The following is a 27,555-nucleotide window of genomic DNA, read 5'->3' as shown; positions in this document are numbered from 1 at the left end:
TTTATGGACCCATTTCTTTTAATTTTAAATCTCATACATGTACAATTTTAGGATTGTAAGGGTAATAGCAAATGATATATGTACTTTAAAACAAGATAATTCTATGAATCTACCAATTTTGAATGAGCTACCAAACATACGAGAGATTTACAGGAATCCTATAATTTGTAATCCCATGAAGTTATAAATCCCGGAAATCGTGAATTCTGCAAACAAACCCACCATAAACAGGCGGGTTTTAGTTTTTCAAATTCTTATTTTTATTTTCTCCAAAAATCTAAGCAGTCAAGTTTCGAGCCCGTGCATCGTAGGTTGCATATTACGTCCCTAAACCGCTGATCCAACGGCTTGGTTATGCTAATAGTACATATATTATTTTATATAATCACTTTATATCACAAATCATGTCATTCCTCAGGTAAAAACATATTTTTATGATATAATATATGCTGAATTTTCAATGCCGAATCATATTAATAAATCAAATTATACATGTACGTATGTAGTCTTGTACTACTGCCGACTTACAAACAATTGACCATATTTTTGACCGAACTTGAATTTTATATATGATACATTTGAGAGATACTAGTGAAATTGTTGGCTATTTAGTTAATAACTTTCAACAAGAAACACTTGATTTGGGAGATACTAGTGAAATTGTTGCATTTCAACTGGACAAGGTTAATGAAGAGGATGAATCAATATGGGAAGCCAGCGTTATTGGAATGGTTATGATAGAAGGAAGAATGAGTTATGACATATTGGAAAGGTATATCGAATTTACTTGGCCATTCATAGGTCAGGAAGAATTAAGATTCATTAAGATTGATCCAAATCTAATGATTTTCTAGTTTAGCAAGTGGGATGTTCTTAATTATGTCATTGATGAAAGATCGTGGAATTTTATTAAACACTTGTTGTGGTACATGATTATACCGAGAAGCACTGGGGTTTTCAAAAATTCTAGATCCACCTCAAATACATGTTGCCTGAGCACATGATTATATATTGAGTTACTAAGATGGATGAGATAATAGGAGAGGTGACAGAAATAGAACCCAAGGATGCAATCCCAATTGGCAGTGATCATGTTAAAATATGTGTCAATATAAATATCTCAATGCCACTCGGGAGGGAAGTGAAAACTATCACCAATCTTGGTATTTCAGTATGGCAAAAATTCTTTTATGGGAGACAGCCTAAGAGTATCTGCCCAATTTTCTATGTCATTAAGCACTCAAAAGCTTCTTGTACGGATGTTGCCAATTACCTAGTTAAGGCTCACGAAAATTTTTATTTCTTTGGTAACCCGAGGAAAAGTATTATCAGTACTGCAGCTATTGCTACTCCTGCAGCCAAAAAAGCTCAATTTTCTTTCCAAAGCAACAGTTTTCGATCCTCCAGAAGATGAGGTAGTTATAACTAGTACAACCGTTTCCACGGCGGAGGGTCGATCGAAGAAGAATCTGAAGATAGGGTTTATCTGCGACTATTTTTGGCCCGTCTTCAAAACAGTGATATTTTTGTCTTGTTTCCGAAAAAATGATACTTTCGCTCCGTTTCACAAAAGTATCACTTTTTCTGAAACGGAACAAAAGTATCACTTTTCCTGAAACAGAGCGAAAGTATCACTTTTTCTGAAACGGAATGTGAAAGTATCATTTTTCCAGAAACGGAAAATTAGTCGATCGATAAACTAAAATATGGTTGCATGACGTGTTATGCATCATTTATAGTGGTTTACATAATGGCTATGCATTGAATTTTCGAGAATTGTGCCTAAAGTGAAAGTATCACTTTTCTTGAAACGGGGGAGTACACCGTTTTATTAGTTGCAACGGAAAATTAGCTGATGCATAAACCAAAATATGGGTGCATAATTTGTTATGTATCATTTGTGATGGTTTGCATAATCGATATATATTTAATTTTCAAAAATTGTGCCTAAAATGATAAATACCTCTGAATTTTTCGTAAAACTCTAAAATTGATAATGTTGTTTGTACTCATTGCGTATATTTTTTTCTAAACTTTCCAATGAGATAAAATTTGTAAAACTCCAAAGCACATATTAATTTTTAGATATGTTATATTAAAGTTTTCTCTCCAATTATACTTCTAAAAATAGGATACATAAGGAGTTATTGTAATTAGACTAAAAGGGAGGGGTATTTTCGGATTTTCAGGTGCACACAACCAAAACGAAGTAACTACCAAAAATAAATCCGATCTTTTTGTGTCAATTCATCACTTAGATTTGTGAATTTATCACTTAGATTTTACAAAGAAAAATGATCATATAGGGTTCTTCCTCGCTTCGCTCGGTTTGGCCCAAATATGGATTTTCTGCTTAACGAGTACCATTGAGGATGCTAAAGAAAACATACTTGGAAAAGGACACCTCTCTTCTGAAGACGTCAATAATGTTAAAAGTTCGTCGCCAAAAACCATTTCTAATACCATCACAGACACTAACCACTCAACTAGTTATAACTGGAGCAAAGAAAATCTACAACAGCATTGAAGGAGACTCATGTATATATCACTGATTAGAAACAATTTTTATAAAATTCTTATTATCCTCTTCATTAACATATATTTTTCCAAACTGGTGTTTTAAAATTTAACTTGCTTGCTTAATTAGGTTATTCATACTCAAAAAGTTCATCTGTGTCTCAACCATGCATTGTATCTTTTTTTATCTTCTCATATTTGTTTATTATCACTCTTTAAGAGTTTTTGAGGAAGTAAATATGAAGATTCTTTCCCGGAATGTTCGAGGCTTCAAAAAAAATAATACTAGGAATCATCTTCGTGACCTAATTAGGATTCAGATTCTGACATAATATTCCCTATGTGAAACTAAGATTAGTAAAGCTAAAATAAAACCTTTTAAGAAACATTAAATGTACCCAGATTATGAGTTCATTGAACCCGAGGGTCTCTCTGGTGGCCTAGTTCTACTCTGGAAGAATGGCTTTCAATGTGATGTGGTTGATAAGAGCAATAACATGTCTAATCTTCTCATTCAAGTCGACCCTAGTAAGCCTGAGTTTCTTCTCACTTATATGTATGGATATACCAATTACAATATGAAGAAACATCAATGGGAATTATACATCAAATTAGCAGAGCAAACACTAGTTCTTGGATTTTGTTAGGAGACCTGAATTTCCATCTAGCTGACACTGATACTCAAACATCTTTCTCTACAAAATGGGTCAATACAATAGTTTACGACGGTGGATTAGAAGACATTAGTTATATAAGAAGAAACTATACGTGGTCTATCAACAATCTAAGTACATGAGAAAGAAAATCTAAAATAAATATGGTTTAGAAAATGGTGATTGGTACATAAACTTTCCCAACTCTAGGTTTTTTTACTTAACACAAGTTAGGAGTGATCATAGTCGTGTTATTTTAATCGCTGATAATTCAACTCCTACTTTATGAAACCTTTTAAATTATTTCTTACTTGGTTAAATGATTATACTTGCTCTACTCTGATTGCTAGCTTGGAAGAATAGTGTAAATGGCTCACCTGGATACCAGCTAGTCAACAGTCTCGAGTTTACCAAAAGAGATCTTTTCATATAGAATATAGAATATTTTGGTAACATAAAATTATAAGGTTGACCAGCTTCAACAACAATTGAATTCACTTTAATCAAGTTCAATACTCTAACACTCACTTTCAGATTACCATCATAAATCAAGAATTAAACAAATGGCACAAGTTTAAGTGTGAATTTAATCAGCATAAATCATGAGATCATTTCATCAAGGATGTTGATAACAACGGTAAGTATTTTCATACCAAAAGAAATAGGAAGAGAATTAGGAACAACATTGATTCAATCAAAGATCAGAATAACAAATGGCTTCAAACTAGAGAAGAATTGCACAATACCTCACTTTTCATTTCAAGAGTATAAGTACTTTTGTGGTTCCAACTCTATATGAAAGTCTATACAATGTGATCCCTTCAATCATCAATGCAGAAGATAATGTAATTCTTATAAGACTGTCTTCTCATGAAGAAATTCATTTTACTCTCAAAAGCATGAGTGCACCTGGACATGAATGATTTCAAGCAGGTTTTTACAAGAGTCAATGGAAAATTCTAAAAGAGGATGTTTGTTCAGTGGTTACCAGATTTTTTCAAACCAAGCACCTTCTCAAAAAAAATTAATCATACTTGCATCTCCATCATTTCCAAGAAGAAGAAATTTGTATGCGTTGCTGATTATATGACAATGGGTCTATGTAATACTTCATATATAATCATCTCCAAGATTTTGGTCGATAGAATGAAACCATTAATGAAGATGATTATTTTTCCATCTCCATTTCAAGCTCCTTATGTCCCTGGCAAATTAATTAGTGACAATACAATAATTTCTCAATAAATTATACATTCAATGAAGAAGAAAATAGGTAAGCAAGGATGGTTATCTCTAAAGCTAGATATGTCAAAGGCCTTTGACAGATTACAATGGAGCTTCTTGGCTACGATTCTTAATTATTTTGGTTTTTGTGATGAATTTTGTGACTTGGTCTTTCATTGTATAAGCACAACCTCTCAATTACTCATGTTAAATGGGTCTCCTTGAGAAGATTTCAATCCAACTAGAGGCATCATGCATGGTAATCCTCTCTCACCCTACTTATTTATTCTTTTCATGGAATTCTTATCAAAGCATCTCATTTCTGCTCAACAAAATAACAACACCAAGGTATTAAAGTGGCTAACAATCCACCTGCCATTGATCATTTTCTTTTTGCAGATGACTGCTTCATTTTCACTCAAGCATACCTCACATTTGTGAATAATTGTTGCTTCATAACTTTAGTTCTCAATCTGGTCAAGTTATCGACTTTGATAAGTCAGCGGTTCATTTTAGTAAAGACACTAATCCTAGTGCGGCTGAATCTTTAACTAATATTTAGAGTTAAAAGAATGATCTCTGAAGAGAGATACCTTGGTTCACCGCTGATACCAGGTCACACCAAGTAAGAATCTTTCAAAGTTATATACAAGAAAATTTTGAAAATAGGTATTCTATTTGGAATTCTACATCTTTATCTCGATGGAAGATCAACCATGATTAAACATGTACTAAATTCTGTTCCAGTTTATCAAACGAGGACTTTCAAGTTACCTACTAATCTTCTCAATAAGCTTATTTCTATTGAAAGAAAATTTTTCTGGGATACAACAGTAGCAGAGGTTTCAATCCAATAGATTGGAACAAAGTTTGTAAACTTAAAGATCAAGGTGGTTTAGCTTTTAGGGATCTGGAAAAGATAAATCTAGCTTTTCTCACTAAGCTAGCCTGGAGAATCTGTACCGAGTCTAATCATATAATGTTGGGGTATATATATAAAAACATAGTTTTGTAATTTTATGCCAAAATTAGAGAGATAGTGTGGTGGTATTATTTTGATTAGGGCTGTCAACGGGTCCGGGTCCTCCCGGGTAGTACATGGCCCAGAACTGGACCCGACATATCAGCGTCGGTTCCGGGTCCTAGCGGTTCCGGGGCCGGTTCCATAATGTGTTGGCCCAGAACCGGACCCGGTAAAGGTCACGGGTAATTACCGGGTCCGGGTACCCATCGGGTAAAAACACAAACTTATATCAGATTATCAGTTATATGACTTCCCAAGTGACCATCTTTAACATACATACAAAAGTAGAGTAAACTTGAGCTTAGAATCCTTAGATTAGGAAAATCAAAGTTACTTTCCTAGCTATAAGTAAGAATCTGCCATTATATATGATAAATATTAAATACAAAAGTTGGCAGACATGTTTTTAGCCGATAACTGCTCCATCAGTAGATTCAGTACCTGCATTAATGGCTATAGTCTGTCGTATTATAACCACAAAAGTTGACAGACATATCATTTTATAAACTGTAGAAGCCCCAAAAGATAAATGTGTTTTTCCTTCACAAGTACATATACAAAAAAGAAGGATGTAGTTCGCGCACTTCGCATGTTCTTTGGCTATGCCTATATAATATATATATACCAAAAAGAAGTTCCAACTTCCAACCATCATATTTCCAATTGTTCCTGCAAGAGAAACAAAAACAGTTGATCATATTCCCAATTGACCAAACAGAAGCAACCATATCACAATCAAAGACCTTGCCTGTGATTTAGTAATTTGCTCCATAAATCTTCTTTATTAGTATTATTCATTAGGGTTATCTGATCATACGTATACAAGAAAACTATGAAATGCTGAAGTAATTCAGAAGGTCATTGTAGCAAAATATGTAAGAGGATGATTGAAAATGAATATACATATATACACAGTAACAAGTTTCTTGTTTCTACTCTTTTCATGCACTTTATCTTGTTTTGTTTTTCAACCTTTATTTACTTTATCTCATCTAATTGGAGACCTGGGTACAGGGTGCATATTCCAAGGTTAGCTGGTTATTTTACCTTAAATTGATAGTCAGTCAGTTAGACAATGTGCGATGTTGCATCATCATCGTCTGACTCGAGCTCCTCCATTGCCTCCAAAAGAGTCTGAAGTGAAGTACTACCTAACCCATATCCCTCATCTAACACAATAAAATAGTTAGTTGACGTACAAGAACCATAGTAAATGAATCACTAACTAAAATTGATATAATAGCAAACATGAATTGAATATGTTACTTACTCTTCAGCGCACTTCTTATCCAATCTTGTGTGCATATCAGAGCTTCAATTGTTTCTGGAAGCATTGAAGAACGAAATTTATCTACAACTCTACCACTGGTGCTGAAAACAGATTCAGAAGCCACCGATGACGCAGGAATTGCTAATATATCACGAGCTATCACTGCTACAATTGGATACATTGGTCCATGAAATTTCCACCACCCCAAAACATCAAAACTAGAATCATTCAGATCAATACCACTTCCTTTTCTAATAGGGTGAACATCAGCTGATAGGTATTGCTCTAGATCTGTGCGAACAACGTCATGTTGTGAACTTTCTTCCATAAATGCCGTCAAACCTTTCCTTCTAGAAGTAAAAGAACTTTGAGAAGATAAAGTACTACCACTACTACCAACTGAATCTTCCATGTTCACTTGATTTGTCGAAATGTTTGCTGAGTATACATGAGCTGAAGAAGCATAATTTGTTGCATATTCATTATACAATCTTTTCAAGACTTCCATAACTTCTAACTTCTTCTCCTCGCTGTTACCAGGATATATTAATGGGAAATAGTAATCCAATAATTTCATTTTAAACCGATGATCTAAAATGGAAGCTATTGCAAATATTTTACTAGTAAGTTGCCAATATCTTTCAAACTTTTTCATCATATTCACTGCCATTTTTGAGATTAATGCATCATCGGAATCACACCACTCACGAAGTTCTAAATACAAAGAACAAGCAGTATCAAAATAACGATTAACTGTCACGTATGACGTACCTGAAAAGAGAATGGTGACTTCATAAAAGACCTTCAAGCAGATTGAAAGACTACTTGCATTATTCCAGTCTTCACTCGTTGGAGCAACATTAAGAAAATCAGGTTCAATCTTCCCGAACCGGTTAAATGCTTCCCGAAATAGAAGTGCTGTTTCAAGCATCAGATAGGTAGAATTCCACCTTGTATCAACGTCTTGAATCAACTTTTTATCAGGAGCATTGACTTGCAAGCAAACTTCTTTAAATTTTTGTTGTCTTTGTGGTGAACCTCTAATAAATTTCACTGAATTTCTAATTTTATGTATTTCTTCTTTAATTTGCAGCATCCCATGATCAACAATAATGGCAACTACATGAGCAGAACATCGAACATGGAATAATTCTCCATCCAAAAGTAATCCATTATCTGGTTTTAGCTGAGCAAGAAGTTCACTTACCACGACTTTGTTAGTTGAAGCATTATCCAGCGTAATTGAAGCTATCTTCCTATCTATATTCCACTTGTACAACTGCTCCATCAGTACCTTTGCAATGTTAACTCCTGTGTGTTGCACATCCACAACGTTAAAAGATAAAATTCTCTTCTGAATCTTCCATTCTTCATCAACATAGTGAGCTGTCAAAGCCATATAACCTCTATTCTGAGTGGTACAAGTCCACATATCAGTAGTAAGGCTTATGCGACTCTGTACCTTACTAAAAATATCGTACAAATGCTTCTTTTCCATTTGATAAATCCTTATGCAGTCTGACTTCGTAGTGTTCCGCTTCACAAGTTTAATATTGGGTTGTAATGAAGTCAGCACCCTTCTAAAACCAATGTACTCTACAAATGAGAAAGGGAGTTCATGCAAGATAATCATTCTTGCAATACAATCACGAGTTACTTCTTGGTTAAACTTAAAGTTGTAAGCAACTACTGACCCATCTTGTGTTTCACTAGCTTTCAAGAACATTTGGTTAATTTGCTGTTGTGCTCTTTTGTACGCCATACAACTATTTAGATGTTTCCTCAAACTGCTTGTCCCATTTTTGCTCTCCGCACCAATATTCCTCTTGCAGTGCTTGCATTCTCCATGTGTTTTCCCTTTTATCAATACCTCTTGAAATTCAGCCCAATACTTTGAGGTTCTTTTGCGTTTACGTGTAGGTGACGGAACCACATCTGTTGTTGCCGCTTCTATATGATCAGAATCAGAATCACCAGTATCACTTGACTCACTGGCTACAGTTTCTACTTCTTTCGGCTCTGCTGAGTTTACAACTTTACTCTTCTTTGCAGCCTTCGAAACGGCAGCTTTAGGAGGCGGCATACACGGGGATTTCGAAACGGTAACTTTAGTCTTCTTTACAGGAACACAATGATCACCAACACTACTTCCTGTTTGACTTTTCATGTTGCCTCTGCAAGGAAAACCCAACAAACATCTGTATCAGCCTATCAGGTGTCATAAAGTAATCCATAACAAATTTTCAGAATCATAAAAAATTTCCCATTCACCAGTAATTCAAAATCACTAAAGTAACACCCAATACTGCAAATTAAAAAATTCTTTCCTCTTGAGTAAGAAGAAACGAAAGGGGTAAATTCAAAACATCCATTCACCATTCACAGATTCAATAATAACATAAACAAACAAATTAAAACCTAAAATATCCAATTTCATAGACAAAATGTTACCATAATCATCGTCATAATAATCCATGTTTTCAAAATCCCCAAATTCATGAAACCCTAAAACGAAAACATAACTCATAACAAAGAAACCCTAAAAACAATACAATAATAACCTGAAGAGAGGATCGATGAACCACCAATCAATTAATCAACGTTCTGCATAACATCATCAGTAGTAAACTTGGTACCCTTATCTTTATCAGCAGCAGCTCTACCTTTGGCCTTACGAGTTACGATCCAAGAGCGACTTCCTATCCTTATCAAGTCTGAGCTTAGTAATAACAGTATAACACACTTTGAATCTTTGATGGATTAAGTGATTAACGCCAACATTAACAGTAGATCGGATTCATCGGAACGGGTGGTGAAAGCTCTAACTACTTCTGCAGGCAGAGGCAGGAGAAGAAAGTAGATCGGAATGGGGGCGAGCTTATCATCCTTTCCTTATATATGACCTAATTTCGCTGGGGATTTTACAAAATTAACCTTTATGAAATACCTGAATACCCGCGGGTACCCGACGAGTAGGATCCGGATGGACCCGTTCATAAACGGGTATATATGAGTAATTACCCGCCGGGTCCAAAATGGTTAATGGGTCCAATTTAAGGACCCGGAACCGGACCCGGGTAATGGGTACCCAATGACAGCCCTAATTTTGATCTCCCACACTACATGCATGGGTTCAAATCCCACCCCATAGATTTCCACTAGGGTATATATAATATATACTATATACTTATACTAGTATATATAATATACTAGTATATATAATGTATACTATATATATAATATATACTATATACTATACTAGGTATATATACTATATATATATATACTTATACTAGTATATATACTATATATATATACTTATACTAGTATATATAATATATAATATATACTATATATATATACTTATACTAGTATATATAATATATACTATATACTTATACTAGGTCTTAACCCGTGCCGTAACAGCACGGGCCTATATTGTTACAGAAGGCCAAGGAAATTAAGAAATACTACAATAATCTACTCCCTTTGTTGATAGAAAATAAGCTAGTTTCGTTATTTGGAATTTTGTTTTCATAAATGAAAGTCAAATGTTATGGGTTTACTAATCTACTCATTGATGGACCACTTCTCCCGTTTTTTATTATTTATCTTAACATAAAAAAGGGACCACTTATATATACATTCTTTTTTTCTAATATCAAATGAATGGGACCAAAGACTAATTAGGAAAAATATGAAAAAATGGCTACAATGGTTAGCTTTCTTAATCCTGCGCAATATGAGTTTTACATACTACAACCTAGAATATTCAACCAAAAGCTAATACCATGCACAATAATTTAAAAGTGCTCAAATCATTATATCTATTGAGGATAGTAGTCCCACATAGACCAAACCCCTAGATAGGATCCTCCATATAGTTGTATGTGTCACTCCACTCATTTCTAATTGGTTTTAAATTGGATGCCCATTATTTTATCAGTTATCAGAGTTAGATCATATGTGAGTAAGCCCAACGTCTACCCATACTTTGCCCGCGACGTAGGCCCAAACTCTCCCTACCGTAGAGGGAGTTACCCACATGAATTAGAAGCTCCAAACTCTGCCCTGCCTTGATGGGAGCTACCTGTGCAAAGAGTCAACGTTGTAGAGGCTCCAAACTCAGCCCTACACGTTGAGGGGGCATGGTGAGGATAATCCACATGGACCAAACATCTGTATCAGCCTATCAGGTGTCATAAAGTAATCCATAACAAATTTTCAGAATCATAAAAAATTGCCCATTCACCAGTAATTCAAAATCACTAAAGTAACACCCAATACTGCAAATTAAAAAATTCTTTCCTCTTGAGTAAGAAGAAACGAAAGGGGTAAATTCAAAACATCCATTCACCATTCACAGATTCAATAATAACATAAACAAACAAATTAAAACCTAAAATATCCAATTTCATAGACAAAATGTTACCATAATCATCGTCATAATAATCCATGTTTTCAAAATCCCCAAATTCATGAAACCCTAAAACGAAAACATAACTCATAACAAAGAAACCCTAAAAACAATACAATAATAACCTGAAGAGAGGATCGATGAACCACCAATCAATTAATCAACGTTCTGCATAACATCATCAGTAGTAAACTTGGTACCCTTATCTTTATCAGCAGCAGCTCTACCTTTGGCCTTACGAGTTACGATCCAAGAGCGACTTCCTATCCTTATCAAGTCTGAGCTTAGTAATAACAGTATAACACACTTTGAATCTTTGATGGATTAAGTGATTAACGCCAACATTAACAGTAGATCGGATTCATCGGAACGGGTGGTGAAAGCTCTAACTACTTCTGCAGGCAGAGGCAGGAGAAGAAAGTAGATCGGAATGGGGGCGAGCTTATCATCCTTTCCTTATATATGACCTAATTTCGCTGGGGATTTTACAAAATTAACCTTTATGAAATACCCGAATACCCGCGGGTACCCGACGGGTAGGATCCGGATGGACCCGTTCATAAACGGGTATATATGAGTAATTACCCGCCGGGTCCAAAATGGTTAATGGGTCCAATTTAAGGACCCGGAACCGGACCCGGGTAATGGGTACCCATTGACAGCCCTAATTTTGATCTCCCACACTACATGCATGGGTTCAAATCCCACCCCATAGATTTCCACTAGGGTATATATAATATATACTATATACTTATACTAGTATATATAATATACTAGTATATATAATATATACTATATATATAATATATACTATATACTATACTAGGTATATATACTATATATATATATATACTTATATATAATATATAATATATACTATATATATATACTTATACTAGTATATATAATATATACTATATACTTATACTAGGTCTTAACCCGTGCCGTAACAGCACGGGCCTATATTGTTACAGAAGGCCAAGGAAATTAAGAAATACTACAATAATCTACTCCCTTTGTTGATAGAAAATAAGCTAGTTTCGTTATTTGGAATTTTGTTTTCATAAATGAAAGTCAAATGTTATGGGTTTACTAATCTACTCATTGATGGACCACTTCTCCCGTTTTTTATTATTTATCTTAACATAAAAAGGGACCACTATATACATTCTTTTTTTCTATATCAAATGAATGGGACCAAAGACTAATTAGGAAAATATGAAAAAATGGCTACAATGGTTAGCTTTCTTAATCCTGCGCAATATGAGTTTTACATACTACAACCTAGAATATTCAACCAAAGCTAATACCATGCACAATAATTTAAAAGTGCTCAAATCATTATATCTATTGAGGATAGTAGTCCCACATAGACCAAACCCCTAGATAGGATCCTCCATATAGTTGTATGTGTCACTCCACTCATTTCTAATTGGTTTTAAATTGGATGCCCATTATTTTATCAGTTATCAGAGTTAGATCATATGTGAGTAAGCCCAACGTCTACCCATACTTTGCCCGCGACGTAGGCCCAAACTCTCCCTACCGTAGAGGGAGTTACCCACATGAATTAGAAGCTCCAAACTCTGCCCTGCCTTGATGGGAGCTACCTGTGCAAAGAGTCAACGTTGTAGAGGCTCCAAACTCAGCCCTACACGTTGAGGGGGCATGGTGAGGATAATCCACATGGACCAAACCTTTAGCTAGAATCCTCCATATAGTTATATAGGGCACTCCACCCATTACCAATTGATTTAGAGTTGGATACCCACACTCCTATCGATATCAACCCACTCAATTTTTCAAAACTAAAATAATTGAAGGAGCTAAAAGTAAACTAATAACTTTTTAATGAAACAACAAAATCAAAATTTTGCAATTCTCAAAAATAAAATAATTGAAGGAGCTAAAAATAAACTCGTCACTTTTTTATGAAACAACAGAATCAAAATTGAGTAAAAGATGTAAGGTAACTAAAAATATTCATGTAGAGTATATTAAACCTACATATAAGTACGTGGTTGCAATAACTGTAACGGGGAGATGTTCATTAATTTGATATGTTGGCCGGTCATTTTCATCTTGTCTTGTTAGTTCGAATGCGCCATTTTCAGTGGCGACTTTGAGTCAACCTTGTCGTTGCAGTGGTTGGATTTCATTTCCAGGATTCACGCCTCAGCTCTCCTCCAAGAGTGCTTCATAGCTCTCCCATATCCATAGGAAACTTTGAATTTTAGGAGCCTAATCATAATCCTTTTTATGCACAATCACTTCAAACCTTTGCAGTAAGATCCCAATTGACAAAAATGATCCATATTTTCTTCCCATTTATTTAAAAAGATAAACAAAGGCAGCATTGACTTTTTTTTTTTTTTTGATGATACAGCGACGAGAATTGAACCCCTAACCTATAATTTGGGAGTTCAACCCCTAACCAATTGGGCTAATTCCAATTGGTTAAGGCAGCAATGACTTACCTAGCACGTATTCATATAACACAATACAACTTATGTGATACAACTTACATGTCGATTTAGCTTAACAAAACTAAAAAGGTGCATGACTGGTTGGTACCTAACTTGCAAAATACTTCAGATGTTTCCTTGCCATTTCCGTGACTTTGGAGCGATAATTTGGTGGGAAAAATGCAAGAATCTATACAAAATAAACAATAATCGATCAAAAATATATTTGTCGAGGAGGGTGTGAAATTTAAACAATTTTAAGTACTAAAGAATGCGAATACTTACAAGCATATCCACCTGTGGCCATCCAACGGAACCATTGGCAGCATTGGCACTTCCTATCGCCAGTCATCCCTTGCCAAATATCATAGGATGCAAATTATATATTCAAAACCCAGTCCAAGGAATATCAAATATGCTAACTGACATTAGCAAAACAAACATAACTTACCCAATAAAGCATATGTAGGAATTACCTATAGGTACTATTATGGTGTTCTTAATTAGTGGCAGGTCCACCCACTAAAGCCCAGTAACTGGAGGTCCATAATAAAAAGAAAACAATAAAATTGGACCCAAATTTTTAGTCCCTGGTCCATACACGTGCGGGACCTTTTCTGTGCATTTTTAAAATCACCGAAATACCCCTTCTCTATGAGGTTTATAACCAGTTTCATATTTCTACTCGCTCATTTTTTCAGATCCATTTTTTTCTCTCTTTTTTCTCGATGCAGCTTCAAAATCCCGACATCGTTTTTGAAGATTGTTTGTTCCAGGTATGTTTTCTAATCATCTTATTTGATTCTTTGTTAGTTTTCTTTTTTTTTTTGATTTGTTTTTTTGACCGAATCATGAGAATCAAATCGATTTTCATGATGTTTTATATTTTTTTCCTTTTTGGTAATCGTTATAGATGTATTCCCAACTGATTTTGATGATTTACAGTTTTTTTATTAATTTATTAGTGTTTTAGATCGGCTTTGGTTTTGTTTTACTCATGGATTCATCACTTAATTTGTATGATTCAGCAGTACATATATGTCGTACTGAAAACTGTTGAATCAATTTTGTTATTAGTTATATTTTCATCACTTTTTGGTAATCGTTATAGATGTATTCCCAACTGATTTTGATGATTTACAGTTTTTTATTAATTTATTAGGTTTTAGATCGGCTTTTGATTTTGTTTTACTCATGGATTCATCACTTAAGTTAGATTTACTTATACCACTTCCATTTTGTTGGTTTTAGATGTGTTTCAGTTTGTTTTTGTATATGAAGCAACAGTACGTATATCCCGTACTGACAGAAACTCAATTTATTAAGAAGAAGAAGATGATGATGATGATGATGCATCGTTATGATTTACGACGAGAAGATTTGTTTGTGTTTCCGAGTATGTTTTTTAATCATCTTTTTTGATTATTTTGTTCGTTTTTCTTCATTTGATTTTTTTTCCGATTGTATTATGAAGATCAAATCGATTTTCATGATGTCATTACGTTTTTAGGTTTGATACAGTTTGCTTTTGTGTATGAATTGACAGTACATATACGACGTACTGATACAAAATTCTTATGATTCGGTTATATTCAAAATTTTGCCATTTTTTTTGGTTCGATCTATGAGTACGTATGTGTAGTACTGAAATATGTTCTTTGATTCGGTTATATTCAGAGTTTTTCCATTGTTTTTGGGTTCGATCCATGAGTACGTATGTGTAATACTGAAGTATGTGCTTTGATTCGGTTATATTCAAAAGTTTTCCACTGTTTTTGGGTTCGATCCATGAGTAAGTATGTGTAATACTGAAATATGTGCTTTGATTCGTTTATATTTCTGAGTTTTGCTATTGTTTTTGGGTTTGATCCATGAGTACATATGTGTAATACTGAAGTATGTGCTTTGACTCAGTTATATGCATGGATTCATCACTTCTTCATGACATGCAATTGATTTTTTAGTTCATGAATATGCAGTACATATATGACGTACTGTTACAAACTTCTCTCTTACATCAAATAATTTTGACAGAAGCCATTCTGGTTTTTCCTTTTCATGGCATTCTGGTGCATGTATAATGAACTGGAATACTAAATAAGAAAAAGACTATTCTTGTCTCATATTAGTTATTTAGATAAGAAATTGTTGTATTAGCTTGGATTCAAGATTATGTCCACATAGCCAATCCTTAAGTTAAGGATTTAGTTGCAACAAAGCTAATCATTTCTTATTTCAGGTTCAAAGTGATCATTTTGATGAGTTTTTCGCCCCTGAGTTGGACAAACATGGTTATCAAGCTCTCTACAAGAAGAAGACAACAGAGGTTTGCTTGCGAACATTTTTGATTTAATGGTCATAAACTCCAAATATTCAGTTTTGTGATAATGAATCTGTTCACTGTAGGTTTACTCCGGGACTTATGCTATCGATGGTTGTGCAACATTTTTCCGAAGGGACAGATTTTCACATGTGAAGAAATACGAGGTTTGGAGATGACAGACTTTCTTTTGAATTTATTGTTACTCTGTTGGTTCACATGTTAAACATTTTACTTTTGTATGTAGGTCGAATTCAACAAGGCTGCTCAGTCACTGACAGATGTTGTGGTCCCAATCACTCAGAAGAAAGCTGCTTTGTCTCGACTTCTTAAGGTGATTTTTCTTTTTTGGGAGTCTCTTATGCAGTTAGTTGGTGCTTAGATTCTTTCCCAGAATCTTACTCCCTGTATTATTCTATTTGTCCATTCAATTTTGTATAGGATAATGTTGCGCTAATAGCGGTTCTGGAAGCAAAATTTAGCAACCACGGTGCCGATCCTCCTGGAAAGCGGCAACTTCTTTGTGTGGTAAGAAAATTGAAATGTTGTCTGTTACATTTTCATTTGTGCAAAGCATCCTAATATGTTACTCTAGTTTTCTATGTATCACTCGATCCTTGATAATCACTTTCAGGGTTTGCTGTAGATATTCAGTAGCTTCTTATGGACATTAATTTTTTTGGTTAGTTTTTTAGTGGTTATGTCACCCTGTTCAATCATGCAAAATTGTACCTCTTTTGTATTAAAGAAATACTAGAGATTAATGGTATGATCCTACAATATATGTGATGTAAAACGTATATTGTAGTGCAGCAAATATGTACTCGAATTTGTAAGCATTCATATATATAATCGGATTTGTAAGCAGTACGACAGATATGTATCATTAATTCTAATTTATTTATCATTGATTCTTACAGATTTGTACTCTACTTGGAAGCAGTGCAGCAAATATGTACTCGAATTTGTAAGCATTCAGATATATAATCGGATTTGTAAGCAGTACGACAGATATGTACTCAGACAGATATGTACTCAAATTTGTAAGCAGTGTAGCAAATATGTACTCGAATTTTTAAGCAGTGTACCAGATATGTACTCAAATTTGTAAGCAGTGTAGACACACACGTTTGGTAGTAATGGGCATTATGGACATTTCCATGTTTTAATTAATTTTGGACCTCCGGATAAAAAAAAATTCAGGTAGGACCCTACTATAAATAACTATATGGGCCTAGGACCAAACAAGAAATTTTCCAAAGCATATTTGTCGCGTTCAAACTAACCAACCTGACGCAGCAAAACTATGTACAATAGCTCGAAAACATGTTCCAAGCTTAATTTGCACTAAGGTCTTGAACGTAGATTGGGAAGGGATTTTGTGAATTTCAGTTTTGGGATGATACTTACGATCCACAAAACAAAGCTTCAATTTTGCAAAGAAATGTGATGGTCTGATGCAAACCCAGCGACTTAGTTTCCAACATTAAAAAGAAGAGGGATGATATAAAACCAAGTGCAGCCAATTGTAGACCACCGAAACCAATAATTAATGACTAAATAAATCTGCAGCAAATTATGAGAAACGGCTAAAGCCTAGAATCCACCACCCCACACTCACTTTAATATTGTTGGAATATACGGTGCATTGTAGATCAAGAAGACCAAGTCGGTAACAATACCTTTTAGATTATAGGATCAAGTCAGCTAGTAAATCTTCTAATGTGGATAGATAAGTTTCACCTAGTCAAAGATATGGTTTGTTTCTTTATCTTCTAGGTCCATATCCTATCAACTATAAATAGGATCAATCTTGTAAATGTAAAACATCTCGGAACACTAAGTCTGGAGACCAATCTAATTCATCCTGCGGGTTTCTGTCAGTGGACGTAAGTGTTAGTGCCGAACCACTTTAATTTCTTGTCTTCTATGTTTAGGGCTGCACATGGGCGGGTATGGGCGGGTATAAGCTAAAACCAACCTCGCACCCGCAGACTGCGGGTTTTTTTTCATAACCAACCCCGCACCCACAAACAGCGGGCGGGTTTTGTTACCCGCCCGCTACGGGTTGGGAGGGTATGGGTTTAAAGTTTAAACGGGTTTAAACCCGCTTTATATTCAAGTATTTAGAGTAACTTCTATTCTCCTTGATTAAGTGAGAAAAAAAACAAAACTCCCAAAATATTCATACCTAGGAAGTTCACATATGAAGATTAAGTGTTGAATCTGTTGATTTTTCGATTGTTGTCGATTTCTGGTGAAGATTCGAAGTTGTTGTTGTCGATTTCTGGTGAAGATTTCTGGTAATTGTCGTTCGTAGGTGAAGAAGAAGAACTGAGGAGGAAGAAGAGGAGAGGCCGAACAGAGAGAAGAGTGTAGAAAGTGAACGAGGGTTATCAGTTATCCTATCTACTAGTATTAGGGTTTCATAATGGACGATTAGGATTAGTTTTATCTAATGGTATATAATCTGCGGGTTTTTTGGGTGAGTATGGGCGGGTATTAGCTTAAACCAACCTCGCACCCACAGACAGCGGGTTTTTTTTTTCATAACCAACCCCGCACCCACAACGGGCGGGTATGGATTAAAAACCCACGGATTTGGCGGGTACGGGTGGGTTTGGGTATCGTGGGCCGATCTTGTGCAGCCCTATCTATGTTTGATTGATTTAGTTTTCGTGATCAATGATCCCTCGATACCCATAATTTATTATGGTATCAGAGCGGGAAGATCCGCTCGATTACTTCCACTTTCTACTTTTTCAATTTTAAAAATCTCCGATATTTCGATTTGATATCTCAAAGACAAGTTTGTGTCATCAAACTTTTTGGTCTTTATATAAATCTTTCTCGCATATAAAGAAATCAAGTTTTTGCTCATTGTTGATTTGTTGGAGCGACATACGACAGTTCTCGTATCAACAGGTATCTTTTTACTTCGAGATGTCTTATTTCTTTCCATGTTGTTTACTGCAAGTCTGCATCTTAATCTTCAACGTTCTATGGGGGAGATACGTTCAATCCTCAATCATTTCTCTCACATTAAACAATAATTTTATCAAAGTAATTTGTTGGTGTCAGGATTATTGTCAGACTGATTGATTTCAAATCAGTCATTTTTAATCAAATTCAATCTTTTATTTTAACATCTGTTTTTGTTATTCTTCATAAATTATTTATGCCATGCCGGTCAGCCTCATCATCGCAGCTAAGCTTGTATATGGGAGTGAATCGAACCCTCCTAAGTCCATCTGTAATGGCCCGAGGCCATACTGTGGTATTTCTACCATCATATCAGTTGATCGTACAGACTAGTACCTTTAACAATATGTTTCCATTTTGGAATCAATTATGTTTGAGATTACCTCATCATCAGTTGTCAAACTGATTTGGTTCTAGCACTACAGATATTTTTCATCAAGTTAATATTTTAGTGTTGTCTTATTCACAAATCTACGATTGCATCAATGTATGCTTTCACGTCAATGCAATACTATCTTAATCAATTGATGTTTGTTGGTTGCTATTCCAACAATTGGTTTCCATCAAAGTGATGTGGATGATCAAAAATGCATTCACTGAAATACGTTTATTGAACTCTACGTGTGGTGTTACAAATTATTCATCCGCACATCAATACTGGTTCTCATCTGTAGCCGTCACTAATAGGAATTCATTAAGTCAAAGAGGATATGCACAATCTTTTTGGTTAATTTCTTCAAGATTTCCCCCCCTAAAGTCTTCCTTTTATCAAGATTATTCGGATACAAATTTCAATTCATTCTAAATATATTGTATTTCTTTGCCAAGAAGAATTCAATCCCGAAATATTTGTATGTCGAAATTCTTGCGAAAATCTGGCAATCAATCCTTTATTTATTGCATATTTCCCATCTTTCGAGATATCCTCATTTATTTCTGAATATTTATGAAAAATATAATCCCTTTTCAGATTTGGGATCATTTTGTTACAATGATATTCTCTTTTCTTGTTTTTTGAAAACTAAGTTTCATACAGTACTTGAAACTCATAGCCATCATGTTTTTGGTGTTTCTTCGCAAGAAAACAAAATCAACGCTCGTTCTCACATCGGATGACATACTGTGTGAATATGATGTCATTTTAAATCCTCACTTTTGTGAAGGTATCCATAAACTCTTTATTCTTTTAATGGCAAGTTGCGCACATGAAGAGTATATTGCGCACTTTGTTTGTTATTCTACACAGCGATCTTACCTGTCGAGAAAACAAACCGTTTTATCTATTGAAAACTTTTCGAATATAGTTTTCATTGTTTGAAAACTTCTTAGACGACCATCATTCATCCAAAGTTTTGTTTGTCAATCATGTCTTTCTTGGTTAGTATCAACTTACCAAGCTAATTAAAAGTCATTTCAGTCGGCTAAGCCCTTTGAGCCACTAGGCAGTCGAGACTCCATGATGATTGAGAAGTTTTATTTGCTGCTGCTGTTGTTCATTTTAAATTCTAGTCAGATGAGGAACAGAAAGAAATCAAGTGACCGTGAAATGATGACTCCGAAGGATCTTACTCGTCTAGCACTATTCTAGTGATCCAAGTATGGTGGAGTTTTAATGGCTCAAGTTAAAAAAAAAAAAAAAAAAAAAAAAACAAACTCTGGTGCTGTCAATAGTATCAGAACATGAAGTCTATGCAATAGTATCTAAATCAATTGACTTATTGGTTCTAATCAATTTCCATGACTAATGGGAATTCAGTAACTCATTAAACCAGATGAGTCATACAACCTTTTTGGTTGTTCTTCGAGAAGTCAATTTTTTTTAAACTTTCGTTATGGGTCATCGTTGTTATCAACTATACGACTCTGTCCTGCTCATGTTCCATATTTTTGGGAATATATTCATCACAATCATAATCCATTCTCTATGGATTTTCTCAGAACCTTTCCGAAAATCAGTTTTCATTCAAGAAAACTCTCCTAAACAGTTACAATATATCTCAGTGACTAACTGTTATTTTTTTTGTAATCAAACTCATTATCTGAGTTTCTGGGTATCGAACATAACCTAAGGTTGTTTCGCTTTCTATCAACACCTAATTCAGGGTTTAGTTCCTCCACTGTTCGGAGTTATTAGCAGATGTTTCATGTTTAGCAATAATCATTGAGTGCAAAGCTTGCCAGTACTTGCAATTTCAATTCCGAACTGCTCCAATCATTACTGGTACAAAGCTAAAGTGATGTACGTTGTTGTTGATTGTTCATGTATCAGAACATGAAGTCTTCGTACCTTATAAGTTTGTTGATTGATTAATCAAATCATTAACTCGCAACACCATTTTCGATTGAGAATCCTCCTCTGTCATCTTTGATGATCTCATGTCAATATGACCATATCCCATCTTGCTCCTGTGAGATATTTAATCTATCTTTTGATCTCTATATGATCATTTTATGTCTGTTTTATTCTTCATGTGGTTATAAAAAATATAAATATATATATATTAATCATGTGCATTGGCAGTCATCAACTCTGCATCGTTTCTGTGAAACTAAACTGTTGTTTCCTTTTAATCAAATCTGATTTTTTAATCAAAATCCGTTTTACATCTCATCCAAACTGATTTTATTCCAATAATTGTTTATAATCATCCTTGTTGGTATAATCTCTCATTTCTTTTTTAACTACAATCATAAGTAGTTTCTCATGGTTGATCCCATGATCACAGCAAACCTTATTCAAAAGGAATAAGTTCTCATATCATACGTCTGTTAGTTGACGAAACCATTTTTGGATTTGTTTACATTTGCAGTCAAGCCAACTCAATGACTTACCCTATATCTTTTTCAAGCCCAACCAAGCCATTTAACTGCAAAGATATTTTGAGTGTATTTGTCACTCGAGGAAAATTTCAAAATCAAGTCAAGACCTGTTTCAGCAGTTCGATGCTCGTTTTGCCTCATTATTGTGTGTCTTAATTGAAGATCTAGTTCGTCTCAAGCGTGATCTTCGAAGTCCAAGTACAAGATATGGAGGAAGATATTGAAGAAGAACAATCAAATTGCAGGCTTTAATTACATGAGAAATCCGGCTCATAAAGTTCAACCGCCAAGGTCCGTGAAAGAAGATCATATACCATTATCGAAGTACTTTATACAAAGTTTCTTCACAAGGTTTCTTTTCAAGATGTTGTCCAAGTTGCACACTTCAATTCTCTCCGTGTCCAACTTGTGGGGGGGTGTTGGAATATACGGTGCATTATAGATCAAGAAGACCAAGTCTATAAAAATACCTTCTAGATTATAGGATCAAGTCAGCTAGTAAATCCTCTAATGTAGATAGATAAGTTTCACCTAGTCAAAGATATGGTTTGTTTCTTTATCTTCTAGGTCCATATCCTATCAACTATAAATAGGATCAATCTTGTAAATGTAAAACATCCCAGAACACTAAGTCTGGAGATCAATCTAATTCATACTGCGGGTTTCTGTCAGTGGACGTAGGTGTTAGTGCCGAACCACTTTAATCTCTTGTCTTCTATGTTTGATTGATTTAGTTTTCGTGATCAATGATCTCTCGATACCCATAATTTATTAAATACGTACAACAAAGCAATGACATCTACATATATGTCATAGGACTAGATGAGATTGAGAACGTGATTGATAATAGACAATAGCATATTGGCAGGACCATAAGAAAGCATGAAGCATGTGAGTAAAGTATTCTAAATTTACCATGTTTCCATAAAAAGGTTCAAAACTTAATAATTCCACCTTCCCAATCTTACCATCTCTTTGAGATCGAAACTCGACAACATGGCGTACCTGAGATGAACCTAATAGCTAAGGCTTTTTGGAAAACCACAATTGATTTATTTCCCCCATACACAAATTTGGGCAGCAACTTTACCTCATATCCACGACCTCTGCATCAACAATTACCAACAATTAACACATAACCTGAAACATTACTCATTAAAATGTTAAAACTAACCAAGAAAATAATTAAACTTTAAGCAACTTCTACAACCATGGTCAACCAAAAATCAATAAATAAAACAGGACGTATTCCCTCTCCTAAGCACATGAAACATTAATCAAAGATAATGTAGAGTAATTAAAATTCTTTTTTTTAATCGTTTGTATTAAAAATCCTTACCGGGTGTGGGTGGGTTTCTATCAATCACTGGGTCTTTTCATTGGGGTTAAGTGGCAAAATGCCCCAAAATGAACTCCAAGGTTGTGAAAATGTCCCGGACATTAGTGAAAATATTAAAATGCCCAATTCCGTTAGTTTTGGGACATTTTGATCAAAATTGAGCATCTTGACCGGTCAACGGAGTTTTGAAATTCCATTTTTATCCATCTTAATCAAAACCCCCCAATCTGCCACTACCAACGCCACAGCCAAACGAACAACCACAACCACCGTCGCTGCCACCACTGCCACCACTACCACCACCATCCCTACCACCGCCACCACCACTACCACTAGAACAACCACCACCAACACCACCGCCACCGCTATCGCCATCGCATCCTCCACCACCACCATCACCGCCACCACCACCGCCATTATCACCATCGTTGCCACCACCACCACCTGAATTCTAAATCCTGAATCCCAAACTCTAAACCCTAATCCATGAACCCTGAATTTTAAACACTGAACCCTGAATTATGAACACCCTGAAGGGAAATTTCGACTACCTAACTCTCTCTAACGGAAAATTTAACGAAATAGGACATTTTAATCTTTTCCCTAAAGTTCAGGGCCTTTTCACAACCTTGGGGTCCATTTTGGGACATTTTTCCATTTAACATGGTGCCATATTTGTGTTCATCTTTCATTCTCTGTGATCGTAATCAGAAACTTTTGATGGTAAGATAAAGCGTAAATATTTACTTGAAATGCAGAGATGAGTAGTAATCCTTTGTGGTATTGAAGCACCGATAGATAAAAATAGAAATGATTCAAGTACCCCTTTTTTATTATGAGTCGGGATAATAGTCAGATTTCATGAATCAACCACAACAATGGATTTATCTATTCAATCATATAATTGGGAAGAAAAAACACCTTTCGTGAGATGTTCAAGACTTCATCAGAACATAATTAAATCTAAAGCAGCGTTTGGATATCTATGTGATTGTTATAATTAGATGATGTAGAGCGACAATAAGCCATGAATTTATTTCAAAACTTAAATATCAAAATTTTACAATACTAAAAACCCTAGAATGTTAGAAAGCTTACCAAAAAACATGAAATTTTGCACTTGCACATAGTTGATTAAAACGAATTGGTCAACTATTCAAAGGACTTTAGAAATGAAAACCATGCTTTTTACTGATTCCATTATTTGATTTTGATTACTCTCAGACTTGCGGACTTAAGGTTTGGGTTTGGAAGAAGAGATGAATGAATTTACAATATCGGCAAGGTAGGAGTGACCATTGATTCGGCATTTCGTTTCAGATATGTACATGAGAAGAGAAACTGAACGGTTTTGGACAAACACGATTTTTTGGAATGAGTAACATCTGCAAAATTCACCCTAGATAAGTTAGTCAAACTGTGCAACGATATCAAATATCAAAATCACGGAGAACTTATTTATCTTCCCTAGTAAAGAAATCAAAGATCAAAATCAGGGAAAACATCCCCAAGATTAACAGGAGGACCAAAATACACTCCAAAAAGAAACTTGCATGTTCCATGTGTAACAATGAAAGGCAAGAAAACTAAACGATGGATCATCTATTTTTTTCGCAGCAGCGGTGCTTTTTGGATCTGAGCAGTGGGAGAGAACGATGGGGTGAGACCGTGAGAGAGAACGATGAGATGCACAGTGGGGTGCATTCTTGAATTCTCATTCATATACCTAGAAGCATAGCCACACGTGCGAGTAATAGGGTGTGGTCCGGAAAACATCATTCATTGATTTATCTTTTTGAGGACAAATCTGGACTACCAATAACATAGGCAAACTTAGCCTAGCTTTGTTTTGTACTCATGATTACATTAGTCCGGGAGCGGGGTCTTGAGGTCTTGGGAGGTCTGCTGATCCATAAACTTATTTTTGTCGTTTTTAACTTAGATTTTCAAAACGTATTTTAAGTAATTACTATTATCAATTAATTTTAATTAATTTAGTAATTATATTCTGACCTTTGTCTTTGTAACCGGTGCGAGTATTTTATGTGTGCATTAAAGCCTGATTTATTATAATTAAAAACGTATTGATTATTTTCTGAGTTATAAAAAGACAGTTTTTGGAGAAGATGAAAAAAATAGACTTTGACATCTATTGAGTCCTGAGAAAGTGTTAGAAAGAGTTATAGTTGGTTCGATTTCTCAAAGTGCAGAGAAATCTAACAAGAGAGTATCAGCTGTTTTATCCCATAGGATTTTCGACAAGTTTTGACTGCTAGCACAATCAAGAGGCAGAGTCGCGAAACACCTGAAAGATAGCGACCTAGTCTGCGACTCAGCTGTTTCAGATTCGTTTTGAGTTTTGTATATTGTTTCCGACAATTTAAGGTGTTTTATTTTGCTATGGAGGTTGAAAAGAAGCTCCTTGAGGATACCAACAAGCCTTTCAAATTTGAAGGGCTGCATTTTAGAAGATGGAAGATGAAGATGTTCTTTTATCTCAAACTCATGAAGCTGCATATAATTGTGTCGAGTGTTCATCTTGGAACCCTAGAACCTGTTGCTGATAAGACAAGCACCCCTGCTGATGCTGCTGCTACTGCTACTGATCCACCTCCTACCGGTGGTGCCAAAGAAGCTGTTTCTCAAACTCTTGAGGAGAAACAAAAAGCTATTGACAAGTGGGTTGATGATGACTTTGATGGAAAAAATTACATTCTTAATGCATTATCTAACGATTTATATGAGTATTATTCAACTTTTGAAACTGCTAAAGATGTATGGGATGCATTACAGCAAAAATATGATATTAAGGAAGCTGGTTCAAAGAAGTATGTTGTGAGCCGGTATTTAAGATACCAAATGGTGGATGATAGATCAGTTGTTGCACATGCTCATGAACTTCAAAAAAATTCCCATGAAATTCTGACCGAAGGTATGAAAACTGATAAACAATTGCAAGTTTCTGTAATGATTGACAAGTTACCACCTAGCTAGAAAGATTTTTGTAATTCTTTGCGTCATAAGACTAAAGAATTTTCTCTTGAAAATTTGACTGTTAAGCTCAAGCTTAAGGAAGAAGCTCGGAAACAAGATAAGAAGGAAGAGATCCTCATTGTTTTTAACAATAAGACTCATCCGAGTTTGAAACCTAAGAAAGGGTGATAAACATGGAAATGCTAAAATTTATACCCATATTTATATTAGCTAGGACTCAATATTTTGGCTAATAATACTATTTTAGTGCTTTTGTAGAAAGTACAAGTGAATTCGATCATCCAGCGAATAAACAGCAAAACGTGAGACTTAATGGTGTTTACGACAAAAATGGCAAAATGTGGTTGGCCTGGTATTTCTATATATCAGCAACCACAATGATGAAATGGGGTTGGCCTGGTATTTCTATGTATCAGCAACCATAATGATGAAATAGGTTTGGCCTGGTATTTCCATGTATCAGTAACCACAATGATAAAATGGGTTGGCCTGGTATTTCCATGCATCAGCAACCACAATGACAAAATGTAGCTGGCCTGGTATTTTCTATATATCAGCAGCACATAAACCAGTCACCACCCGATTTAATGGAATAGAGAAATGTGTTTGGTTGCCAAAACATGAGCTACACAAGGTGTTGAAGGAGTGGGACATGTCCAAATGATTACCACAGCTTCTTTTTGTGATTCGTGGTGAATATCAAGGCAGATTAGGAGATGAGATACAAGTAGGTGAAAGAAAGTAAATCCACCAAGAATTAAAAGGAAGAGTACAAGCCAGCTGATGGCAACCTCCTGAAACCATTTATGTGTCAGTTTGACCAAAAGAAGTACATGCAACTTGGATGTACAGAAAGTCTCTTATTATTTCAAGACTTCGACTATGGGGTATATGTATTACCAAAGAATCAACTGGCTGAAATGAGAGCTACAAGTGATGGACTTAGGAGGTTCTTATGTGATCTGAGATGTTGGGATTAAGTGATTTCTCTGTTGAGAAATGAGCACAACAACAAGAGAGAGTTGTTGCAGCCGATGGTCCAAATCAAGGGGATTTTCATGGTTTTATATTCTCAACTGGTGTTAATTTTGATGGTTGTATCATGCTTGCACTACTCATGACAGTGGTGGTCATTCTTGGTCTCTACAACAGCAACTATGAGTTCAATGGACATGGGTTAGATGGTTGAGTTGGTTTTGCCGGTAAAGGAAGGTGATGGATAGAAGTTGAGAAGACATAAAGTGAAGTGAAGACAGGTTGGCTGGATTAATCGTGACTGGCTGTATACGATGAGAAAGATGGGTTGTTCTTGGACTGAATTTCATGCCATATGTGATGGAATTTGGGAGTATTATGTCGTCCAATTTTATGCTCGATGGTTATTATACAGCAGCAACGGAATTGTTGGAGCAGATGCTGATAAGCGGAGATGGTGTTGTAGTTGGGTTTCGAAGAGAGGAATATTGAGTGAGCTGATTGAAATCGACAAAGAAGTAATGCTCCAGCCGAGATGGACAGAAGAAGGACTGT

At 35.2% G+C, this 27,555-nt stretch overlaps 2 long non-coding RNA genes across 2 annotated transcripts; one reads left to right on the top strand and one right to left on the bottom strand.

The window, feature by feature from the left end:
• Nucleotides 1-6,060: 6,060 nt before the first annotated feature.
• On the bottom strand, nt 6,061-7,005 carry LOC113285865. Its single transcript, XR_003328980.1, has 3 exons — nt 6,689-7,005; nt 6,466-6,587; nt 6,061-6,087 (listed from the first exon to the last, which is right to left on the bottom strand). It is a non-coding gene; the product is annotated as an uncharacterized LOC113285865 (long non-coding RNA).
• An 8,976-nt stretch (nt 7,006-15,981) lies between these two features.
• LOC113286594 lies at nt 15,982-16,410 on the top strand. Its single transcript, XR_003329367.1, has 3 exons — nt 15,982-16,057; nt 16,138-16,224; nt 16,332-16,410. It is a non-coding gene; the product is annotated as an uncharacterized LOC113286594 (long non-coding RNA).
• Nucleotides 16,411-27,555: the final 11,145 nt, after the last annotated feature.

The sequence above is a fragment of the Papaver somniferum genome, chromosome 6, assembly GCF_003573695.1.
Source record: "Papaver somniferum cultivar HN1 chromosome 6, ASM357369v1, whole genome shotgun sequence".
Lineage (NCBI taxonomy): Eukaryota > Viridiplantae > Streptophyta > Magnoliopsida > Ranunculales > Papaveraceae > Papaver > Papaver somniferum.
This window is presented reverse-complemented; position numbering and strand designations above follow the sequence as displayed.